Source organism: Chiloscyllium plagiosum, chromosome 3, assembly GCF_004010195.1.
Source record: "Chiloscyllium plagiosum isolate BGI_BamShark_2017 chromosome 3, ASM401019v2, whole genome shotgun sequence".
Classification (NCBI taxonomy): Eukaryota; Metazoa; Chordata; class Chondrichthyes; order Orectolobiformes; family Hemiscylliidae; genus Chiloscyllium; species Chiloscyllium plagiosum.
In genome coordinates this window covers 128,930,488-128,939,798 of record NC_057712.1, presented here as the reverse complement: position 1 = coordinate 128,939,798, position 9,311 = coordinate 128,930,488, and the positions used below count along the sequence as shown (strand labels likewise).

Genomic DNA, 9,311 nt, shown 5'->3' with positions numbered 1-9,311 from the left:
CCTCTGGACCCATGGTGAGGAGTCACTGAAACAACTACACAGTGATATCAACGAGTTTCATCCCACCATCAGACTTACCGTGGACTACTCTTTAGTATCTGTCTCTCTCTTGGACATATGCATCACTATGCAAGGATAGCCAACTCAGCACCTCACTGTACCGCAAACCTATGGATAACCTTACTTGCTACACTTTTCTAGCTTCCACCCGAAACACATTAAAACAGCCATCCCCCATGGACAAGCCCTCCGCATACACAGGATCTGTTTGGATGAGGAGGAATGTAATGGATACTTGAAAGTGCTCAAAAATGCCCCCATTAGAACAGGGTACAATGCTCAACTCATCGACCGCCAGTTTCGATGTGCCACAGCGAGAAACCGTAATGACTTTCTCAGGAGACAGACACACAGGCTGCAACAGACAGACAGTGTACCCTTCGTTGTCCAGTACTTCCCGGGAGCCGAACGACTACGCCATGTTCTTCACAGCCTGCAACACATTATTGATGAGGATGAGCATCATGCCAAGACCTTCTCCACGCCTTCACTTCTCACCTTTAAACAACCACCAAACCTTAATCAGATCATGATTCGTAGCAAACTGCCCAGCCATCAGGACAACACTGTACAACCCTGCCACAGCAGCCACTACAAGACGTGTCAGAGTATCGACATGAGTAACACCATTACACACGGGGACACCACCCACCATGTACACGGCAGGGGCTCATGTGACTCAGTCAATGTTGTCTATCTCATATACTGCAGGCAAGGATGCCCTGAGGCATGGTACGTTGGTGAGACCGATCAGACGCTACGATAACGGATGATTGGACACCGCACAACACTCACCGAGCAGGAATGTCCCCTCTCAGAGACATTCGGCCTCGGACCTTCAGGTGACCATCCTCCAAGGCGGGCTTCAGGACAAGCAAAAATGCAGAGTGGCTGAGCAGAAGCTGATAGCCAAGTTTGGTACCTATGGGAATGACCTCAACCGGGACCTTGGATTCATGTCACACTGCAGGTGACCCCACTGCACTACACAGACACACACACACACTCCTACAGACCCATACACTCACGCAGACCCTCTCTCATATGCTCACACATACACACATTCAGTCACATATGCACCCTCTCACAGACTTATACCCCGTTACACACACACGTATGTAGGGTGAATTTATACTTGCAGAATTACACTTTATTTTGCTCAAACACTGCATGAAATCCTTATAAGATTCTGTAAATCCCTTTTATAGGAATAGTATCAGTCTGAACATTGGGACACAGACAGACTTTAGCCTCACACCTTCAATACATTATCTGAGCTGAAATGGTACCTATTGTTAAAGTTCGCTTGAGAATGTAACTTGAAAAAAAATCTTTGATTTTCATATGAAAAAACTGAAACGAACATGTTCGTTATAAAAGATGAGAGATTTGTTAGCACTGCTGCCTCACAGCGCCAGAGACCCAGGTTCAATTCCCCCCTCAGGCGGCTGTCTGTGTGGAGTTTACACATTCTCCCCGTGTCTGTGTGGGTTTCCTCCCACAGTCACAAAGATGTGCAGGTCAGGTGAATTGGCCATGGGAAATTGCCCGTAGTGTTAGGTAAGGGGTATGGGCGGGTTGGTGTGGACTTGTTGGGCCGAAGGGCCTGTTTCCACACTGTAATCTAATCGTAATAAACAATCGAGGTCTTTTCCAACATATCATTTCAGTTACATCACACTGTACACATTGGCTATAAATTCTGCGTCTTCTGATCTTATTCTCCACTATCACCTGATGAAGGAGCAGCGCTCCAAAAGCTCCTGCCGCCTGGTAAACCTGTTGGACTATAACCTGGTGTTGGGCGGTTGTTAACTTGCTCCACCCCAGTCACTTCATGCTGTCAGCAGACCGAGCTATGTCCCTGCGGCCAGGATGTGCTCACTCACCTCGGGATTGAGGCTTTAATATCTGCTGCCGGGGATCCGGCTCAATCCGCCGGCGCTCCACACTCGCCCCGACCCCGCAACCCCCCCCACCCCACACCCCACACCCTACCCCACACCCCCCACCCCCCAGTGACGCGACCTCGGCTCTGGGGACGGGTTGCATTTTGTGGCAGAGACAGAGGCGGACGGTGAGTGGCTGCGGGGGGAGTCTGTCCCCGGGGGTGGGGGGGAGTCTGTCCCCGGGGGTGGGGGAAGTGTCTGTCCCCGGGGGTGGGGGAAGTGTCTGTCCCCGGGGGTGGGGAGTCTGTCCCCGGGGGTCCGGGGGGGGTCTGTCCCCGGGGGTCGAGGAGGGTCGGGGCCCGGGGGTGCGGGGGGGTCTGTCCCCGGGGGTCGAGGGGGGGGGTCTGTCCCCGGGGCTGGGCCGTCTCCCGCTCTCAGGCCGGTAACGGCTCGCGCTGGTCCGCCTTCTCCCGGGGACTTTGTTTATTTTCCAAATCCCAATCCCGGCGCTGGCCCGGGATGAAATCGGAGTCTGTTTCTCTCGGTGGCTTGAAGCGTTCTCTGGAGATTTCCCACGGGAATAGCTCTCCCTGGAATCTATCAAAGTGATTCCTGGAGATTCCCGGAGGATCTGACTAGATCCTGGGCAGAGGCTGCTCCTGACGGACGGCAGAAAGGAAAGAATTTGGGGAACAAAGCGGCAAACCGATGGTAATAGCTGTAATTAAAGACAGGATGGCTCCATCGTGTTCATGGCAGATAAACTCTGTGAAAAAATGAGACCAGTCTGACATATGGCAGGAAAAGACCAAAATGGAGGACCGAGCTCATGGTCTGAAGTTGTTAAATTAAATATTTGAAACATGAGAATCAGAGTAAAGGGGTAAGCAACCAGGGGATTGGAGTGGAAGAGTTTAGCAAAGCAGTCACCCTCTTTAGACATAATATCTGACACCTTCCAGATTGGACTGGAAATATATTACTCAAGAAAGTTTACTGACACATCTTTCGGGAATTCCCCCGCCCGCCCCGTGACCTGGGTCTATATCAGAATAATGTAACTCCTCCGCTATAGCTAGATGCTATATTTGCAGCTCCTCACATTTTGTTCCCGAAATCATTCCCACAAATTACGATTTATATATGAAAGAAGTGAAACTATCATGGTCATTCTAACAGATGAGAGACTTAACAAACAAGATATTTTTAATTTCAGTTACATCATACTAGACTTTTGCTATAAATTCTGCGTCTTATAATCGTGTTCTCCACAACCACCGAAAGCTAGTGCTTCCAAATAAACCTGTTGGACCATAACCTGGTGTTGTGTGATTTTTAACTTCCCACAAATTGGTAGCTGAAGTATCTGAGAGCATTAAGAACTCCTGGGCTCCACTCCCTGACTCTGCTGAATACATTGTATCGTTGTAGTTGCCTTTGTAACAGTGACTTTCCAATATTGGTACATTGTTTCTTGTCCAGTAGATGAGGCTGGATGTACACTACAAGCTGGACAGCATCTGGATGCTTGCTGTCCTCTCCGGCTTCCTGCTTTCGATCCCAGCATCTGCAGTATTGTTTTTGTCTCCTGAGCTGAAGTGGCTGTGCCTTTATTAAAATCCCCACAGGGTCCCCAGGTCCAATAGCTCACCAACTCTAAATTGCTACACTCTGTGCATTTATTTTCACAGGAATGAGAGGAGGCTATTCAGCCTGTCAAACTGGTTCTACTGTTCACTTATATAAGACATAGAGAACAAATGGAAGTTATTCAGCCCCACCTGTTAATTATCCTGTCCCTCCTCTGTCAGCATCACGTGTTATTTGCTTCACTCTGATCTGATATTTTGCCACCAGTTAGATACATCTACACCATTCACCATCACCACTCTGTGGTTGTGAGTTCCACAGTTTCACCATTTGAGGATGTGGACAATACTGGCAAGGGCAACATTTATTGTCCCTCCCCAATTACCCCAGCCGGTGGTGAGTTCCCTTTTTGAAGTACTCTTTTGGTAGGGGTACCCACAGCGGTGTTAGGAACGGGGTTTGGAGGTCAGGGGCTGAGTGGCTCTCTCAGAATCCAACGAGAAGAACAAAATGGAACAGATTTGAAGAGATGTTCAAGTGAAGCAAGGGTGATGTCAGCAATAACTTTACCAACCAGTTTCTTAAAATTCGTATTGATAACATCTACCCACATCTCCTTGATCAACATTTCCTGTTACTACATCAGAAACAGCAATTAGATTAATCAGCACTGTGTGCCTTTTCCTAACCCATGCCTCATTAAATCTCATTAATTAACTGAAACTATGCCAGGTTGATACTTCCCTGATTGTGGTTTTAAAAACCTTATTCACCCTGTGAAACTGACTGGCCTATCATCACTAGAATACCTTTCAGGATGTAGGTTTGCTCACTGAGCTGGAAGGATCATTTTCAGATGTTTCATCACCATACTAGATAACATCTTCAGTGAGCCTCTGGATGAATCACTGGTGGTATAGCCCACTTTCTGTTTCTGTGTTTAGGTTTCCTTGGGTTAGTGATGTCATTTCCTATGATTTCCTTTTTTTCTCAATGGGTGGTAAATGGGATCCAAGTCAATGTGTTTATTGATAGAGTTCTGGTTGGAATGCCATGCTTCTAGCAATTCTCATGTGTGTCTCTGTTTGGCTTGTCCTAGGATGGATGTGGTCTCCTTCATAATCCATATGTGAGGATACTAGTGAGAGTGGGTCATGTCATTTTGTGGCTAGTTGATGTTCATGTATCCTGGTGGCTACAATGAACACAATTTGTCAATTTCTCAGCAACAAACCCCAACAAGCAGACAAAACATGTCCAGAAACCCTAGCCACTCTCCCTTACATCAAAGACAGCTTGGAAATGACTGCCAGACTACTCAGACCCCTTGGCATCATGGTAGCCCACAAACCCACCAACACACTAAAACAGCAGCTAATGAACTTGAAAGACCCTATACAGACAACAAGCAAAACTAATGTCATTTACAAAATACCGTGCAAGAAAAACCCTGGTGAGACCACACTTGGAATATTGTATCCAGTTCTGGTCATCCTATCATAGGAAAGAAACAGAGGCTTATGAGAGGGTGCTAGGAAGGTTTATCAGGATGCTACCTGGACTGGAAGGCTTGTCTTAAGAAGAGAGGTTGACTAAGCTCGGACTTTTCTCTCTCTGGAGAGAAGGAGGAAGAGGGGTGACCTGACGGAGGTGTAGAGGCGACATCAGAGGCAGGTTCTTTACACAGAGAGTTGTGAATGCATGGAATGCGTTGCCAGCAGCGGTGGTGGAAGCATAGTCATTAGGGACATTTAAGCGATTGCTAGGCATGCACATGGACAGCAGTGAATTGAGGAATGGATCTTTGAGAATGCTGGTGGCCTTTCCTTGACAGCGGACCAGGTAGATGGATTCTTTAGATGGGAGGTTGGCCTTTGTGATTGTCCGGGCCGAGTTCACCACTCTCTGTAACCATCTCCGATCTTGAAGGTACAGTTGTCATACCAGATAGTGATACATCCAGACAGAATGCTCTCGATGATGCACCTATAAAAGTTGGCAAGGGTATTCGCCATCATGGCAAATTTCCTCAGCTGCCTGAGGGAGAAGGGACATTGTTGGGCCTTTGTAACCAGTACGTCCACATAAAGAGTCCAAGAAAGCTTGTTGTTGATAACTATTCCCAGGGGCTTGACACGCTCCACTCGGTCCACCTCTGTGCAGTTAATGTGTAGGGGGCATGAGTAACATCCCGCCAAAAGTCAATAATGAGTTCCTTGGTTTTGCCACCATGGAGAGCTAGATTGTTCTCAGTGCACCATTTTTCCAGGTCTTCCACCTCCCATCTGTAGTCCGTTTCGTTGCCATCTGAGATTTGACTGATTATAATAGTGTCATTAGCGAACTCGTAAATGGCATTGTAAATGGTATTTGACGACGCAGTCATGAGTATACAGGGCTGAGTACGCACCCCTGTGGGGGCTCCATTGTTGAGTGTTATAGTGAGGATGAAATATTGTCCCCAATCTTCACTGATTGTGGTCTGTGGGTCAGGAAACTGAGGATCCAGTTGCAGAGAGTGGGGCTTAGTCTGAGATCACAAAGTTTAATAATCAGTCTCGAGGGGATAATAATGTTGAAGGCTGAGCTGAAGTCAATGAGTAGGATTCTTACATAGCTTTTCTTGGTGTCAAGATGTTCTAGGGAGGAGTGAAGGGCAAGTGATATAACATCTGACATGGATCTGTTGGTCCGATAGGCAAATTGGAATGGGTCAAGAGTAGTGGGGAGGCTGGAGTTGATTAATGCCATGACCAGCCTTTCAAAGCACTTCATGACCACTGAAGTTAGGGTCACTGGGCGGTAGTCATTGAGACAGGCTGCATGAGCCTTCTTAGGCACAGGTATGATGTTGGCCCTCTTGAAAGCTCACTGAAGATGTTTATTGAATTGAATTTATTGTCACGTGTACCGAGGCACAGAGAAAAGCTTTGTCTTGTGAGCAATACAGGCAGATCACGGAGTTAAATAGCAGAGATAGTAAATAATAGGTAAACAGCAACAAAAACAAAAACACAGGTACAGGCGAATGTTAGGAGTTTGAGAGTCCATTTAGTATTCTAACAACAGCAGGGTAGAAACTGTTACAAAACCGGCTGGTGTGTGTTCAGGCTTCTGTACCTTCTCCCCGATGGTAGAGGTTGTAGAAAAACATTGCCAGGGTGGGATGGATCTTTGAGAATGCTGGCAGCCTTTCCTTGACAGCGGGCCTGGTAGATGGATTCTATAGATGGGAGGTTGGCCTTTGTGATTGTCCGGGCCGAGTTCACCACTCTCTGTAACAGTCCCCGATCTTGAATGGTACAGTTGTCATACCAGGTAGTGATACATCCAGACAGAATGCTCTCGATGATGCACCTATAAAAGTTGGAAAGGGGATTCGACCATCATGTCATATTTCCTCAGCTGCCTGAGGGAGAAGAGACATTGTTGGGCCTTTGTAACCAGTACGTCCACATAAAGAATCCAAGAAAGCTTGGTGTTGATAACTATTCCCAGGGGCTTGTCACGCTCCACTCGGTCCACCTCTGTGCAGTTAATGTGTAGGGGGCATGAGTAACATCCCGCCAAAAGTCAATAATGAGTTCCTTGGTTTTGCCACCATGGAGAGCTAGATTGTTCTCAGTGCACCATTTTTCCAGGTCTTCCACCTCCCATCTGTAGTCCGTTTCATTGCCATCTGAGATTTGACTGATTATAATAGTGTCATTAGCGAACTCGTAAATGGCATTGTAAATGGTATTTGACGACGCAGTCATGAGTATACAGGGCTGAGTACGCACCCCTGTGGGGGCTCCATTGTTGAGTGTTATAGTGAGGATGAAATATTGTCCCCAATCTTCACTGATTGTGGTCTGTGGGTCAGGAAACTGAGGATCCAGTTGCAGAGAGTGGGGCTTAGTCTGAGATCACAAAGTTTAATAATCAGTCTCGAGGGGATAATAATGTTGAAGGCTGAGCTGAAGTCAATGAGTAGGATTCTTACATAGCTTTTCTTGGTGTCAAGATGTTCTAGGGAGGAGTGAAGGGCAAGTGATATAACATCTGACGTGGGTCTGTTGGTCCGATAGGCAAATTGGAATGGGTCAAGAGTAGTGGGGAGGCTGGAGTTGATTAATGCCATGACCAGCCTTTCAAAGCACTTCATGACCACTGAAGTTAGGGTCACTGGGCGGTAGTCATTGAGACAGGCTGCATGAGCCTTCTTAGGCACAGGTATGATGTTGGCCCTCTTGAAACAGGCAGGGAGAGTGGCCTGCTGCAGGGAGAGGTTGGAGATGTCCAGGAAGACCTCTGCCAGTTGATCTGCACATGGTCTGAGTGCACGGCCTGGTACTCCATCTGGTCCCATTGCTTTCCTTGGATTCACACAAAGGAAAACTGATCTGACTCTGATACAGTGACTGCTGGGGTAGGTTCATCAGGACTCGTTGGAATAGATGTTATCTCTCCGCCGAAATTCTCCTCAACGCAAGCATAGAAGGGGTTGTGACAACTTGGGAGGGATGTGTCATTGTCTGCTATCTTGCACTGTCTCTTTTTAGAACCTTGTGATGTCATTCAGTCCTTGCTATAGTTGCCAGGTATCTGTCTGGTTACCCAGTACGGTGACAAAATGTCTGAAAACTAACCTTGTAGCTCAGCGAGCAAACCTACATCCAGAACCTCAATCTGAGCTACAAATCTTCTCAAAACTCACTACTATCCTTTCAGCTTTTCCTGAATAAAGGAACTAAGTTTGCAGATGACACAAAGATATGTGAAGGGACTGGTAGTGTTGAGGAAGAGGCAGAAGGACTTGGACAGGTTAGGAGAGTGAGTAAAGAAATGTCCAATGGAATAAATGTGGGAATGTGAGGTTATTGTAGAGACATATACTGTCCAGTAAATCTGAAATACAAAGGGACTTAGGAGTCCTGTTTTAGGATTCTCTTAAAATTAACATGCAGGTTCAATTGACAGTTAAGAAAGAAAATGTAATGCTCATATTCATTTCAAGAAGACTAGAATACAAGAGCATGGATGCACTGCTGAGGCTGGATAAGACTCTGGTCAGACCACATTTGGAACATTGTGAGTAGTTTTGGACCCTGTATCTGAGAAAGGATGGAGCTTAGAAATATGAAGGGGGTGAGGGGAATCTGCTCCCATTCTCCTAAACTCCAGTGAGGAGAGTTCCAATCTGCTTAGCCTTTCCTCATAAGACAATCCCTCCGTACCAGGGATCGTCCTAATGAACCTTCTCTGAACTGTCCCCAATGAAATATCTTTCCTTAAATAAGGGGACGAAACCTGCTCACAGTATTCCAGATGTGGTCTCACCAGCACCTTGTGCAGTTTCACTAAGACTTCCCTACACTTGTACTCCAACCCCCTTAAAATAAAGGTCAAGATTCCATTAGCCTTCCTGATCACCTGCCGTCCCTGTGAGCGAGCTTTCTGTGTTTGTGCACAAGGTTTTGATGGAGCAGACCCCACAGCCCAGGATTAACAGGCACACTCCTGACAGTTTGCAACGACTGCTATCAACCTGCTCAGTTTAAGGACAGCATGGAATATTGGGAATCTGGGAGAAGCAGTATGAGGAGTGGGAGGGTTGCAGGCAAGGGGGAGTGGGTTTGTTTGTGCATGAAACAGGCCAGTGTGTTTGGAGGAGAATGTGATCACTCATGGGCTGGTAACTCCATGCTTCATGTCAATATGTACAGTGCCCCGCGATAGAGAGGGGGTGTGGGGGTGGGGGAGTGCCCCGCGTTAGAGCGGGGGTGTGGG

General features: G+C 47.1%; 1 protein-coding gene across 1 annotated transcript in view; it reads left to right on the top strand.

Annotated features, from left to right (window-relative positions):
* Window positions 1-1,802: 1,802 nt before the first annotated feature.
* The window catches only part of LOC122548533 (sarcosine dehydrogenase, mitochondrial-like), a 14,528-nt gene continuing 7,019 nt past the window's right edge, over window positions 1,803-9,311 (top strand). Inside the window, exon 1 of the mRNA XM_043687305.1 lies at window positions 1,803-2,137. The gene's annotated coding sequence lies outside the window, so the exon portion shown is untranslated. The remainder of the gene's footprint in view (window positions 2,138-9,311) is intronic.